The 15,155-nt window shown below is 48.4% G+C and overlaps 1 protein-coding gene across 1 annotated transcript in view; it reads left to right on the top strand.

The window, feature by feature from the left end:
• Positions 1-9,880: 9,880 nt before the first annotated feature.
• Positions 9,881-15,155, top strand: part of IL1RAPL2 (interleukin 1 receptor accessory protein like 2) — a gene marked incomplete at its 3' end in the record, with an annotated part of 337,194 nt that continues 331,919 nt past the window's right edge. The window contains exon 1 of the mRNA XM_082770490.1: positions 9,881-9,960. The remainder of the gene's footprint in view (positions 9,961-15,155) is intronic.

Here is a 15,155-nt window from a genome sequence, read left to right as displayed (position 1 = left end):
TAATTATTAAAACTGCTGAGTTGGAAACCACTTTTCACTCCTGGTTTTGAACCTTTTGCTGTATGTGAACCGTGTCACCCATAATAGCCGTCCCTCAGAGAATTCCTCTAATCCATCTGGTAGCACAAATAGTTGAGGGATTCAAAATAACAAGGAAATTATTTACCTTTCTAAATAGGATACGGAATGGCTTTCTTGCCTCGTTACGGCAGCTCAGACACTTGCACAAATGTGTTAAGCTGCTTAGAGAGAGGATTGTTTGTCCAGGTAATGCGTCTTTCGGCAAGTTAAGCTGCGAGGAAAGCAAATGCCTGACTTCATGGAATTGGGGAATTCTGGAGAAATTGCCTCTGGGAGAAATTTAAATAAATAAATGGAGAGCTGCTGATTTCTTTCCTTCCTTGCCTTTATTCTGGGCGAGTTATTCGCTCTCTGTGCAAATGGGTCTATGCAACGCTAATAAGGAAGTCGTTTAATTATGTAAAGCTGCTCCAGGTAAATGTTATTTACAGATGGCTGAAAAATTTTGAATTATACTCATTTGCCAAGTGTAACCTCACTCTTTTCTCTATTGCTGGAGAGGTGTTTGTAGTCGTCATCAAGGTAGCTGCAGATTGTGTGCTCCTGTTTGCAGCTTTCTACCCATTCGGAGTGTTTACTTTCTTTGTGATTTTTAAATGGTAACCCTGCAGGCGTTGTGCACGTAATTGAAGTAAGCAATCTGCTTGTTTATCCCTGTTTCCATTAATTAAATACGTGCAAGCTAAATTTCCTACTGACAAACATGCGATGACATGCTAAGGGGCCAAATCTGCTTTCTCTCACAGGGCTGAACTGCCAGCAGTGGGGATGTCTCCAGAGCTGCATCTGCAGCCATCTCAGCTCGGGCCAGGCGGTGAGTGGAGGGCAAACATTTTACACTTGGAAGAGACTGGAGGAATGCCCCAAGGGGCCCCTTTTTTTCACCAGCATCTGTGTGAGCCCTCATGTCCTTTGGGCTTGCTGCAGGCTGAATGTGCTGGAAGGTAAGTGCATGTCCGTAGGACACCCTGAAGCTACGGTGTTGCCCCTGGGCAGTGTGAGATGGTGCTCCAGGAACTTCGCCCTCTGCCCAATGAATGCTTTTCTGTAGGCAGCTTTATTTTTCCCTACTTTGTTCAATGCTGTCCCAGTGCTTGAATCTTCACTTATTTATAAACAGCAAAGGTGCACCTACTAACCTGAATAGTTGCCCTTGGCCTACAGCAGCACAGCAAGGCCTACAGGTGCTGTTACTTGCTGAGAAATCTCTGGGCCTAGATGACAATTTGCTTCTTGGCAGATTGTTTGCCTGGGTGCCAGCTCTGAGCGTTGGTGGTGGCTCTCATTTGAGGCTGGTGCTGCCTGCCTGCCTGGGAGCTCAGGAAGGGTGGGGAGTCACACAACTTAATCCACAGCAGTGGCTGCTGCTCCCGATTATAACACGCTCTCATTCAAATCACTGAGCAGGGGCACACTGAAGCCCTGGCACGTGGCAAGTTACAGCAGCAGCACACAGCGGGCACAGACTTGGGGACGTGGCTTGGCCATGGCTGGGCCAGGGGGCATGCAGGCGTGCTGTGCTCAGCAAGCAGGTAACTCTGCCCAGCTGCCTCAGACCCAGCTTACTTGAAAGGAAGTTATATTTTTTGTTTTGTTTTAACCTCTTTTTATAAGGAAACACATCTTATTTGGGGCTCAGCAGAAAATGGCTTTTCTGGCTCTGCTGTCCTTAGAAGAGACAGGACTTACTCGGCCTCTCCTTTGCAGAGGAGGTTTGTGCAGGATCAGTTGTTTTCTAAGCATCTTGGCTGCTGTGGCTGAGTAATCTGTCCTTCGTCTCACCCCAGGCTGGGTGAAGAGCCTGTAAGAGGGAGTCCCACCCTCATGGCAAGCCTTGCTGCTGCTGGGCAGAGCCAGGGAACTTGGGCACTCCGTCTGGATCCACCAGCAGATAAAGGCGAGCATGTACCTGTGCACTTAGTGAGATCAGGGCCTACCACTGCTTGCTGAAAGGGATAAATAAGTGGTTCTTCAAAGCTAATGGCCTCTTTTGCTTGTGTATATGTGTCATAATCCCATTGCAATCCTGTAACAGCCTCCCTGATGTCGGAGTGGCCTTGTATACACTCACAGTAATGAGCTATCGCATCCTAACTCCCTGCCCAGCCCACACCCTCCTCCCTCTCGCCTTCCCTCTGTTGCTCTGAATCATTTTTCTTTTTCTCGCTTGTTGCTTGCCTGCAGCGATAGGTGCCTGCCCTTTTGCTCAGTGGGAGGCTGGCAGTAAATCATATGTTTACTTTTTTTTTTCCTTTTTACATTCAGGAGCAGCTCCTTTGCTTAGTTTGAAGCAGAATAAAAGACCTATAAATGGGGAGAATCCTGAAGGTAAGTACTTTACTGTGGACTTAATGTCAAGGTACAGTACACACAGTAGCTTTTACAGGGACCATTTAAAAACTGTTATCCACTGTATATTTTAAGGGCAGAGACATAATTCAAACATCTGATTGACTACCTGGAACGTTGATTCAGCAACATTTTTATTCTACAACTTCTATTATTAATAAACCTTGATCTGAGAAATACCGAGAACATCAAACATTGTGTTCATTGCCCTTAGTGGATTAATTCTGCCATCTGAGTTGCGACAGATTTGCAGTGACAGACAGGCAGAGAAAGAAATGGCAAGGTCTAAGAGAGGAGCAGTGGAAAAGTCGCTCCTGTACATTTGAGGACCGCTTAAGTGTTGTCTTCCCTTTTCATTGTAGGAAGTGTTATTTCCGATACTTCTCCAGGTGCTGATGGCTCCAGGGAGGACATGATTCAGTGATCTGGGATCCCTGCAGAGACCACAACACCATCTTAGTCCCTGTCTCAGAAATGGGGAAATGACAGCGACCTCCAGGGTACCCTCAGCAGACAGAGCATTGCCATTCTCAAGCACCAGGGATTTAAAACAAGGATTCAGGAAGAGAATTGGACTTGAAATATACTTGAGAAAGCTGTCAATCAGTTGTCTGTAGCTTTCAAGTCAGGCTGCTGCTGCTGTTGAATGCGTTGTTGTGATAATCTTTAAACTGAGTTTGTCACAGCATGTCTAAATTCTGGTGATTCCTGTAACTCTTTTCCTGCCCCTGTTCCTATCTGCCCTCAGACACACCCTTGTGTCTACCTCCGTGTCTGCAGAGCTCAGTGCAGGTCTGCAGCCCTCTGGAGAAGTGTTGCTGGGTTTGTTGCATCGGGTAGGGTGTTTGAGCAGCTTCTGCAGCCTGAGGGTTTTTACTGAACAGCCTCTCCAGGGCTCTCCAGATTTGCTGATCACCGGCATCCTCCCAACAAGCAGGATTTTCATCCGCTTTTGCACCTAACCTAACACCTGCTTCTACTCCCCCTCTCACAGCTATGAGAGATGCTGACTGGGGTTTCTCCACCAGGATGCGTTCTGTGCTCTGCATTTCAGAGGTTTTCATCACATCTCAATTACCTACCATTGCTCTGACTCCTCTTTATGTTGTTCCTCAGCTCAGCAAGGAGCTCCCTGCTTCCCAGCCCTTGCCCTTTTCTTCAGTCCTGGGAGTTGTCCCCCACTCAGAACATTTTGGAACATAGGGTTTACACTGCACAAGATGTTTCTTCAGGTCCTATGAGGTGCTTGAAGTCAATGCTGTGGTTCTGCTACTTGAGCTAAGGCTGCCTGTGATGTTCGTGCTCCAAAGCTGTGGTTATCGAAATTCCAAGACAACTGGCATATGGCTGCTCTGCTCAGGCAACTGATGCTGTGTGCTGACTTCCAAATCGCTACTTCTGTATTTTGGAACTACAAGAGATGCCTCTGGCCCCAGGCAGTTGGATGAAAACAGCACAATGGTCATCTTATGGAGGCTGAAGAGCACGGGCCATATGTGCCTGCGTGTAAGAGACATACCTGTGTGTTTGTCCTCCGCCTGTTTTCTGCCATGGAATATTAGCACTCAGAAGAGGAATTAATCAAGTAGTGTCAGCATGAACGTTCTGCTTCATTTAAGACAGGATATAGCTCTAGCGTGTTTGATATTTCCAAGTACTGGCATTTTTACATAGGTAAGAAACCTTCAAGTCTGAAATGCACTGAACAGCTTCTTACAGGAATTGAAGCCAATTTTGGAGTATTACCGTGTTATCACAAGCCAGAAGCATTGGCAATCAAAGGTGTTTTTGAAGCCGTTAGCTCCAGTTTCACTGACTCGTTTGGTGTTTTTGTCTTTGGTAGCACTCATTGCTTTTGAGGAAATGAACTCACTGACAGCTTGGAGGGCAGGACAGGCTTAGGCATACTGGAGAAAAACAAAACCAAAATGCTATATCTAAAGCCACTGTTTAATCTTTGAATCTGAGATTAAAGCATATTATTTTATTTCCATAAACGTTTCTCTTTACAGACGTCCTGGGAGACCGGAATTTGATGCCTTAAAATAGTTACATGGACAACAGAGAATGAAAAAGCCTGAGAACAGATGTCCTGAACTGTGTTTATTACCATGCATTAAAGCAGGTAAGCCTGGAAGAGGTATTTTAGCATATTTTTTTGTTTTGTTGACTGCTGCTAATATATTTGATGGCTTTTTTTTTTTTTCCTCTCTTCATCTCATTCATAGGATATGGTCACTGGCTTAAAAAGACCTTGAAACATTAACACCAGAACTGAATTACGGATGTGATGAATTAAGGGAGCTACTTGAGCGGGTCGCGCTGGAGCAGCCTGCTCGGATGAACGGTGGCTGTGCAGGTGTGCAAATGTGGAGTACCTTTTTCTTGCCAAATGCATTTCATGTATCTATGCCTCAGAAAAACGAAGAAGAGTGTTTTCTGCCAAATCCTCTATTGCATAAAAGCAAGAGGATCTTTATGCCTATGTTGCCCTCGAGGTAAAATGAGGTCTCGAGGTCTTAACTTTTGAGCCCTCTCCCCATGCCTCTGGCACGACCTGCGCTCAGGAGAGCCGAGCCAGCCTCCTGCAGCTCCCCTTCCACCTGGAGCTTGGCACAGGCATCCCTAGCTGGGGGCTGTGTCACTGCGGCTACGCAGCACCAGGCATTTAACACGCTTGGCTCCTTCTGAGCTCTGGCACGCCCAGCAGCGACTGCAGCGTGAGAGTGCCCAGAGCCAGGAAGGACCTCATGCAGATGTAAGCGGGAGCAACGAAATCCTCCTTTTCTGCATGTCAGGCTGGCCCCGTGCACCTGTGTCACTTGAAGCCCAGTTAGCTTTTTGGGGAGCACTAGAAAGACTCAGACTCTGTCATATACCATTTAACCTTGACCTTTACATTTTAGTTATGGTGCTGTTCAACTTGAGAAAGAGATGCTTGCTTACGGTATTTAGGTTTAATATAAGATTTATCTATTTGTAAACAAGGATATGAAACAACACTTAAAGATGATTATTGTTATTTTTACCACTTTTGTCCCCTGCTCTGAACCTCCATTTCATTTAGATCTGAAACAACATTTGTCTTTTCCTTTTGCCAACTGACCTGGAAAATCCATTATTCAACTAAATCTAAGCTACCCCAAATACATAGCTTCTGTCCAGAAAAGTAATTTGTTTTCTTTTTGCCGTCAGTCTAGAGTTTCGGATCATTTGTTGTACCCCTTCTCTTCATTGTTATGATTTGCTCTATTCTGTGGCCTGAAATGTGATAATATGAGCAGAACAGAAATGTGAAGTGAGAATATTTTTACAAACAGATCCAAAACTTATTTTGTTTGCTGCAAACACAGAAGTAAACAAAGTGCTATATTAATTTCTTCTTTTCTAGAAGTACCAGGAAAAAGTGGAGAGGGGAAAGAAAATTTGTAATAGAAAAACATAAAGATCAACATCAATATTTGTTGATTTCTAGGTTTTATTTCCTTTTTATTTTTTTAAACTAGTTTTTTCAAACCATCCACTTGCAGAAATTTGCATTTTATGAGGAAAAAGGTACAAGATATGATGAGATCATCTTAGGTAGCATACCTCTTTTTCCTCAGCTTGTGGCATCTAAAACTAACTGTGCTTGTCATCTTCTCAGTAATTTCTTATCATTGAAGTTAAAATATAATCTAAGTTTGCACCAAATGAGCTGTTCCAAGATGAGTTTGCCAAACTGTGTATTGCAGTGGGATTTCTGCAATTACGATTAGATACTGCCAAACAAGAATGATCTGTGGAATACAAGTGAATCCGGTGCTGATTAGCATCTCTAAATCCCACAAGAGGTTAGAAGCAGCACAACTCACATTTAATCTTTTGTCTCTGTGTCTTCCAACCACAGCTCTTCTGCAGTAGATGCAGCATGACTGAAAAGGGACAAACGGGGAAGAAATGAGGGGCTGATGGAGGGCTTTTCTATTATAAGGGGCTGAACTGCTTTAGGATGTTCTTGCTGCTCACCAGAGGTCTCTGCTGGATTGATTGATCATGTGGCTGTGTCCCATCCAGAGGACAGAAATTGCCAGTACGAGAGTCTGCATGTTTCTGTGGGCTTATTTTAACTCCTCTCATCCTTCTTCTAATTGATTATTGGTTCTCCCCACCCAAATTGAAATAAACAGCCAAAGGCAGCATTTGTCTTGGTTTTGTCTGAGAAATTACCAATGGGAAATGAAAACGTTTCCACTATCTGTTAGTGAATTTTACATTACTGCTCCACAAACTCTTCTGCACATGAAAAAAAGCTCTCCATCTGAGCAGTTTCACTAACAAGCTTTGTAGCTGCTTGCTGGATTAAGGCAAAGTTAGGATTTGTGTCCGATTTTAATTAATCCCAGGCAGTGCTTCCATTTCTGCTGTTGGCCAGTCAAGAGAGACAGGTAAATAGTCAATACGCTGTATCTTTTTACTCTTACCAAAAATATAATGCCTGCTGCATGAAGATGTTACTTCTGCTGTACGCCTGTCATGTTAGTCTCTGGGGAAAGAAATTCTTATTTTCCGATCCATATACTTATGTAAAACAGTCACTTCTCTTACATGCAAAACGTTTAATAATTTTATCTTCAGCTTTCAAACATAAAAGCAAGAAAGTTATCCTATTCCAAACTTAACTGCTTGTGTATGTTGTTGCTATTGCATAAGATTACTGCTCGGAAGACGGTGCATTTATCTTTCACTTGAAATAACCCAGGAGAATGTCAGATGCAAAATGATTTTTGAAATCTTGGCATTTACTGCTGCTTTATACTGTCTGTGTGCAACTTCAGTCAACAGCAGTGACATTACCGTGTGAGTCCCTCCAACTGAAGGGAATTGGCACCCTATTAAGGCTCCTTCTTTGCAGAGCTGAACTGGAAATACGGTGTCATGCAGCCCTGGTTTTACCTCCTGACAAGGAGTGATCAGAATCATGGCTGCTGCCAGTCAGGCAGGGTTCTCCCCTTGTCTATTTACCCCTTCCTTAATGGATCTTTCACCCGATATTAGCCACCCATTGATGTCCTCCCCATTCCTTTTGCAACAGGCTTCATTTTCCTTTGGCTTTTGTCCCATGTAAACGTGACCCTGCCAAGTCTCTCTGTGCTGAGCTCCCTTCCGTGCTCTGATGTTGCAGCATCAGCATCTCACATCCATGCGGCTCAGCGCTTCTGCCTCTCTGCTCCAGCGACGTGGGTGCTGCTGGCAGAGCAGCCCCCGGGATGTGGTGGGGCTGGGGACTGTGGACATGGCAAGGGGGTGGGTGATGCTCTGCAGTGTCCTTGTCCTGCAAGTCTGTCCCTGCCACTTGGTCTCAGGGAGGCTGGACGCTTGGCCTGTCTGCAGTGGTGTCACCCATCAGCTTTGCATCACTGTCTGCTGAAATTAATTGCTGAGTAAGGGTGGTGGTGTTTTTCAGCCTTATTTCCTCTTGCTTATGGTGGATGTTGCACGGTGGTGTGGTCTCTTCTGAGCAGGAACAAAGATGTGCTGCGTGTCCATGTGGGGCTGTGTTTCCCAAAGATCAAAGACCTGTGCTGCTGTGTACAAAAGACCAGACATAAAGACAATTAATGGGACTTGATGCAGTGGTAAATTCTCTCATCCTGTCATCTTTCCATTCAGGCAAGAAAGATGTGAGAATCATGTAGATGCAGAAGCAGAGCTTCATAGTAAGATGGAGGTCTTCTGATCACAGCCACAAATGATGGCCTCTTCAGGAACTAGCTGCTAGTGGTAGGGTTTATTAGGACAGTTTAGCCCCACCCAAATTCCCCTACTGCTGCTGGAGGCTGCTCACCTTGTACCCCAGTTTCTCAGTTGGGAGCTCTTTAATTTCTGCTATTTAAAGTCAAACCAAACCTATCTTATTTGGCTGAGGCAGGACACTGAAGCAAGGCGTTCAGCTGGCAGATCCATCAGTCCTTGGCAGGCGAGAAAAGAGCAACTGGGAGAGACAACCTCTGCTGGTGGCAGTCAGAAGAGGATGTTTGGCCACAGCCTAATTGTAAGTGATGTGCATAAATTGATTAAAATAGATTAAGAAATAGACTGGGGACTATTCCCAAGCTAACTGTTGTCAGTGGAAAAGGGTCTTTTTCAGTGAAATCTGTGGCATTGGATCCCAAGCCTAGAAACACATCATGGAATAATGTGGTTAGTGGAAGGAATGGAGAGAGCTAACAAATCAAGAGTTGGAGAGCTAAATGGGATTTGAGGTGATGCACTGAGTTCCTGGCTCACCACAGACTTACTGCTTGGTATTGCCCAAGTTAATCAGTCTCTTTGGACATCTCTTCCCAGCATGGGCAGCGATGTGTGTGAAAAATTGATCTCTCTCACAGTTTTATCAGTATGTCCAATGCATTCTCCTTGCTCTTCCTGCGCATGCCTACAACACATGGTGTACCTGGCACGTCTTAGCTGGGGCCCCTAAGCTGCTTTATATGACACCTTAAGGAAAAAATGTCATAAACAAAGGCCACAATAGGTCTCGTTACTTCCTCAGTGGTGTCCCAGAAGCTAGCATAAGGTCCAGCGCATGGCAGGCTGTGCCTGCGGTCCCTCTGAAGGCTGAGCTTTTCTGCTCCATATGCAGCTGCATCAACGCCTTGTTGTTCCTCCTGAGCCTGCCAGCTGTATGTCACATCGATCATACTACTAGTGTCTGTGAAATGGATCATTTTCCACAGTGGGTTGTGATGAGAGCAGAATAAGGGGAGCAAAATAAGCTTAAAAATGTTCAGTCTGAGGTATATTCCCCTCGTTTTTATGAGTTATGTATGCATTGTTACAGCGTGGCATAGTGTATAATTACCTTTTTTGACTTACTATAAAATGCTAAAGTATGCTTAATGATAGTGCTTTATCTATTGATTTAAAACCTAAACATAAATCCAAGGTATTATTCAATAGAGCTTCACATAACTATATTTCAAAGTTCGTGGGATGCTTTATATCTAGGCTTTTAATCTCTTAATTCAGCTAAAAAGTGACTTGAGTAAGTGACTTGATAAATAATTTAAAAACTAGCACCTTTACACTGTAATCACGCCAGGAGAAATGAAAGAGCAGCTGAAGCGTCAGGGGTTATAAATTGCAGCAAAAGTATTAAAGGATTAGCATCCCGGTGCCGAAGTCAGTGTCACAGGGAGAAGCAGGGTCTCCCGGCAACGTCTTGCTTCTTCCTAATTAGTGAAAAGATTTATACAGGCGCTATAAACGGGCTAGTTTATTGATCCTCGTCACCAACGAGTTTGGGTCGTTCACTTCAGGGAGAGGAACACCGGGTGGGCCTGCGGGGAGTCCCCGGGCCTGTGCCTGAGGGGCCGCGAGCGGCGGGGCCGGGGCCGAGGGGCCGCTGAGGCCGCCAGGGGGCGCTGCGGGCCCTGGCAGAGCGGGGCGGGCGCACCTGCCGTCGGCGGGCGGGCAGCGCCGCTCCTCAGCCCCGCGCCTCTCCCCTCAGCCCGCCGGCATGGAGGCGTAGCGGGGAGCCGCCGGCAGGTAAGCCCTCGCCCCGCGGCTTTCCGCTCGGAAGCTCCCCTCGGGAGGAGGAGGGGGGATCAAAAAGAACTTGGGACGGGGCTCGGGGGCTCCGTGCCCCCCGGGGGTGCCGCTCTCGCCGCCCTCTCGTCAGGAGCGAGCCCCGTCAGCAGCGGGGGGCTGTGAGGGGCGCTGCCGGGGGAGCCCCGTCAGCGGCGGCTCCTCAGCGGGCGGGGAGCCGGCAGCCCGGGGGAGCCTGCCGGGGGTCGCCGCTCAGCCCCCCGGTGTCCGAGCCCCGGCAGCCCCTCACGGCGGTGGGCGCGGGGCCGGTGGCGGTGAGCGGGGCAGGGCGCGGAGCTCCCTCACGGAGCCGTTCCCGAGCCGTAGTTGGGCAAAGTTACCCCGGGGCGCGGGGCAGCCTCTGCCCCGGTCGGGTCTGCACCCAAACGTGGCTTTGTACCGCACCCTGGCAGCACCCGGCTTTTTATTTTGTATTTTTTTCCCTCAGTGTGTTTGCGCTCTGTAGGTTTTATTGGAGTTATTTAAGAAAAAAACTCCGCGTTCAGCGGGTGCGTGGGGGCTGAGGCAGCGGGACCTCGCCACGCAGGGCAGGGGGAGCGGCAGGACGGGGCTCAGCACCCCCCGGCCCCGTGTCCCAGGGCTCCCACCAGCACGGAGCTGCTCCGGGCTCTGCGTTTGGACACCTCAGCCGCAAGAGCTGCCTCCTGCCCTGCCTCCGCACCCTGCTGAGGGACCCCCTGGGCAGCAGGAGCGCGGCAAATTTGGGGAGGACGCGGTGCCCTCCGAGCCTTGGTCATGCCGGACCTGAGGCAGGAGGTAAGGCTGCAGAGGGAGCCTGACAGCGAGTTGAGTCCCCGCTGTGCAAACGCTGCTGCTGGGGAGGAGACGGAGGGATAGGTTGGGATTTGGGCTCTGTGAGCTGGCAGGATGTAACGCGCACACAGCAAACAGGAGAAGCAAACGCTCCTGTCAGGTTACTGAGGGACAGGCAGTGCTTGGCGAGCCCATTGTTAAGGAGAGGCTGCGCTTGGTGACGTCCAGCATGGCTTTGCAAGAAACTCCCAAGGATCGACTCCGTCTGAGCGTGCCCCTCCGTGAGGGGAGACCCCTTGCAGGGGGAGGCCGAGGCTCGCCGTGGCCCCGCGTGTTGCTAAGTAGCAGCTCGCACCTCCAGCAGTGTGAGGCAGAGAGGGGAAACCTTCCCCTGAGCCAGCTGGAGCTTGCCAGCCAGCCCCCGAGGGTGTCGGGAAGCGTGCGTCCCGTGTGCGTGTGTGTGCACGAGTTGCTGGCCTCCTCCTGAGCGCAGGGATGGCCACTGATGGCACCGGGCCGTCCTCACCCCCCTGCCTGGGCTGTGGGCAGGTACAGGAGAGAAAGGGGAACCTTCAGTGTTGGTTGCTCTTTCCATAAGGCTCCAGAGTTCCCCTCAGACCAGCCTTTTTACTTCCACAGTACCTGGAAGCTCACAGGAGATCTGTCTTCAAATTGGTTGGTGATGGATGGGTTAGCAGTTAAACAGCGGGAGGGATTTGCTTTCACGTGATGTAAGGAAAAAGACCCAGGTGAGCCACATGAGGGCATTTAGCCAACTTGTTAGCGGATGCCCCACAGCTGGCGGAGCTCCTGCATGCACATGGTGTCAGCTTTGCCTGCCCTGCTCGGTGTGTCGCAGAGCAGGAGCAATGGAAAGCCGTTTAGTCCCTGGGGCTACTGGTCTCCTGGAAGCATTTTGAAGAAGTGCAGTAGCCGAAGCTCCTGGAAACCACTGTGGGGGGACTTGTGCTCCAGACAGAAGTCAGGCCAAAACAGACCCTGAGAGGGTGAGGAGGGATTCAGAAGCAAGTGGTGAGAAGGTGAGCTCGGCAGAAGGGCTGTTCTTGTGGCACACACTCCTGGCTGTGGGGCCAGCTGAAGGCAGGGAGTGGCGGTGTAGGAGAGAGAGGAGGAGATTTCCTGGTCTGGTCTGGTGGAGGCCTCAGAAGAAGCCAGACTTCGCAGCCTTCAGTCCCTAGAAGTGGCTGCAGAGGAGCGAGGAAGCAGAGGCAGGTAGGAGTGTGCGCGCTGGGCTCCAGCTGTTGTTTGCACTGAGGAGTTTATCACCTCAGTAGTCCGGGTGTCGTGCCTTGCCACTGTACGATAAGCTCAAGTCTCTGAGGGTTTAAGAGCGTGTGTGTAGGTGTCGGGCTTCAGTTCTGTGTAAAGAGCTGGGCAGAGGTGCAGGGAGGCTGCTGGATAGCAGGGGTGGGGAAATGGGAACTGCGTGTCAGGGCCGTGCACCTCTGGGGCTGCTCTGCCTGCAGGGAGGTGGCAGAAGCATCCAGGTGAGGCTCGCTGGCTGGGATGGTCTCTTAAAGGTGTTTGGTTTGTTTGCACAGGTGAGTAGTTTGTTCCCTGACTGCAGAGAACTGGAGAGGGAAGGGTGTGTGCTACAGTTACCTGGTTTAAAGTTGCACAGAACAGTGCCTTCTGTGTGGCATTTAGAAGAGAGAGAGGCTGTTTTCTGGTCCAAATTTTGTGTCCTGGGTTGAGGAGTGCTTGTGGGACTGAAGGCAGAGTTACAGGGAGCACGTCTCTGCCCTGTGGAGCCAGTAATCCCTGCTGGCTGGAGGCTGCAGAAGGAGGAGGCTGCCAGGGGTGGCTGAGGCTCAGGGCATGGACCTGCGTGTGAGGGAGAGGGCCTGGAATTTGTGTTCGTAACGAGAAGTACAAATAAAGCACTCCCAACGTATAGACTTCCTGCTCTCCATTACGTCTGGGCTGTGAGTAATCTCTCACTTCAAACTGAGGCTCAAGCTGAAAATACCAGGGGATGCTAAATTGTCAACAACTATTAAACAGCCTTAAAGAGCTGTATGGGAAGCTGGGTCTGCGCTCTCAATTTCTGAGCGTTCCTCAACCAACCTGAGTCTGAGCTATTTATCAGGAGGTCTTTAGTGCTGGAAGGGGAAGGGAGCATTTAAACTCTAGCACAAAATAAGGAGGCACTTTAAGAGGCCATTTGCTTTTCAGGGTGTCCAACTGAGAATAAATCTTCCTTTAAACAGCCTTGAAAAGAAAACAAAGGAAAAAGATCCTGCCCTTGCTGCAAATAATGAGAACCTTGCTGCTAGCTTTGATGGTCAGGGTTTCCTCCCGCATCTTTCTGAGCATCTGGTACTTGACCTGGGTGAGCCCCCCCTGGAATTGGCGAAGGGCTGAGGGCTGCGTTATGTTTGGTGGTGAAGCTGGTGGGGAGAGACTGCGTTAGGAACTTCTGCAGGTCTCTATATTAAATATATATATATATGTATGTGTTTTTTTTTTTTTCTAATCTTTTCTCTTTCTATCTCCTTCTACCCCAAAAGCACCACAGGGAGGGGAATTCCCTCCACCCCCCTTCCCACTGCTACATATAACAGTTAAATTCTCAAGGTTATCTATTTGACAGAGCAATTCCAGGGTATATAAAACACAAATTTGGATTTGATTTTGGCCTGTTTCAGTACATTACCACATTACTTTGAGATATTTTGTGGAGTCTTGCAAGTAATGTTTTTTTTTGTTTGTTTGTTTTTTTCTCATAATTCTCAGATTCTGGAGGTTTTGTTTGTGAGAAAACAGTTTAGTTTAGCAAACAGAGAAACGTGGCAAATACGTAGAGATAAAGCATAGCCTCTGGTTATGTAAGGGGAAGAAATCCCCACCAAGGACGTGTTTTTGTCCAAGGCAGTAGGAGATAGTGAAAGCAACTCTCCTTTTGCCTCCAGCAGAGCAAAGTGCCCATCTTGCTTCCCTGGCACTGGTAAAAGCGTGTTTGCTGAGCAGCGTAGCAGCTGGCACGTCAGCTTTTCCTGCTAATTCTGCCTGCTTTGAGCGTTATGTATGAGGGAGGCATGTACTGTGAGTGAGACCAAGGGCACGCTGCCTGCAGAGTTGTTCTGTAGCTCGTTTCTTTAATGTCCAGGAGCGAATGTGAACCAAATTTGCCATGAATAGTGCAGATATCGTTACTGCAGAGACATCGCAGAGGTGTGAACGCATACAGCAGCAGATAGAAAGTCGATCCGGCTGCTGCTTGTAGCGACAACAGTCTGCCTGTGGTCCCAGGAAGAGCACTGATGAAGGCACTGCGCGAGCAGCTTCCCTCTCCAAGCAGGGAGCGTTTCAGCATGCAGATGGCAGCCCAGTCTCAAATCTCGTTCTGCGGCGTGCTGGGCACCTCCGTAATGAGCCTCAAGGAACGCAACGGGAATGAGAGGAGTGTGTGGGAGGGGGGGAGAGGAGAGCTGTGCTATATTTCAGGATTGAGACCTCTGCTTGAACTGTCTTTCTCTCCATTTTTAATAGTGTTTCTACAAAAGCTGCTTGGGGAGCAAGGTTGGTATGACTATAAAGAAGCAAAGCATCTAATCTTTTGGCTTAATAATGCTCTTGCGTAGGCTGCTGTGAATTGGAAGCCTTTCTTACTGATGTTAGAGCAGTGAGTGAGTTTTGAAATTGGCGTGGGTGAGAATGGACTCTTCTCATCTCTTTCAATCTGAAATGTCTTATCCTTTCGTGGCTGAAACTCCGTAGAGGAGATTTGTGTTCATTGGCATGATCGCCTCAAGCGCTTAGGAGGTCGACGCTGTGACCTGCCAGTGGTGTTTGCTCTGGGGGTCAGCAGTTGAAGAGCTGGAGCCAGGTGTAGCCGTGGGTTTTCACCAGTTTGCAGGCTTCAGAGCTGTTGATAAGCCCTTCAACTTCTCATCAGCCACTTGTTCTTCTTCTTTCCCCACCACCCCTGCAGAGCAGGGCGCTGCTCTGGCTTCCTCTGCTTCGGGAACTCATTGGCCCTAACTGCATCAACTTTAGGGCTTGGGTGAATTTAGGGATCAAACCAACCTCAGTACTAGCACATTTAGCTTTCCAGGTGTAGACCATCTGCCTGTTTTCTCCTGCCCCCCCCAGGTGACTTTTCTGTGATCTTCGAAGTACTTCTGCAGAGTTCGAAGAGGCTACACCCTGCTCTATAAACGTAAACTCACCAGCTCTGGCAATCTTTACGTTGCCTACAGTGCTTCACGTTGCCTGAGGTACTCTATTGATTAAACCACAATCTGCAGAAGTAAATATATGTAGAATATTAATAGCTCCTACCCTGGGGGGGGGAAAGGGCTGTAAATTAATAGATCCATTATGCTGACCTCATAAACCAGGAGCATTTGAAGTACAGC

Source organism: Aythya marila (assembly GCF_965140915.1).
Source record: "Aythya marila genome assembly, chromosome: 13".
In the NCBI taxonomy this organism is placed as follows: domain Eukaryota; kingdom Metazoa; phylum Chordata; class Aves; order Anseriformes; family Anatidae; genus Aythya; species Aythya marila.
Note: the sequence above shows the minus strand (reverse complement) of the source record. Positions and strands in the feature narration are given on the sequence as shown.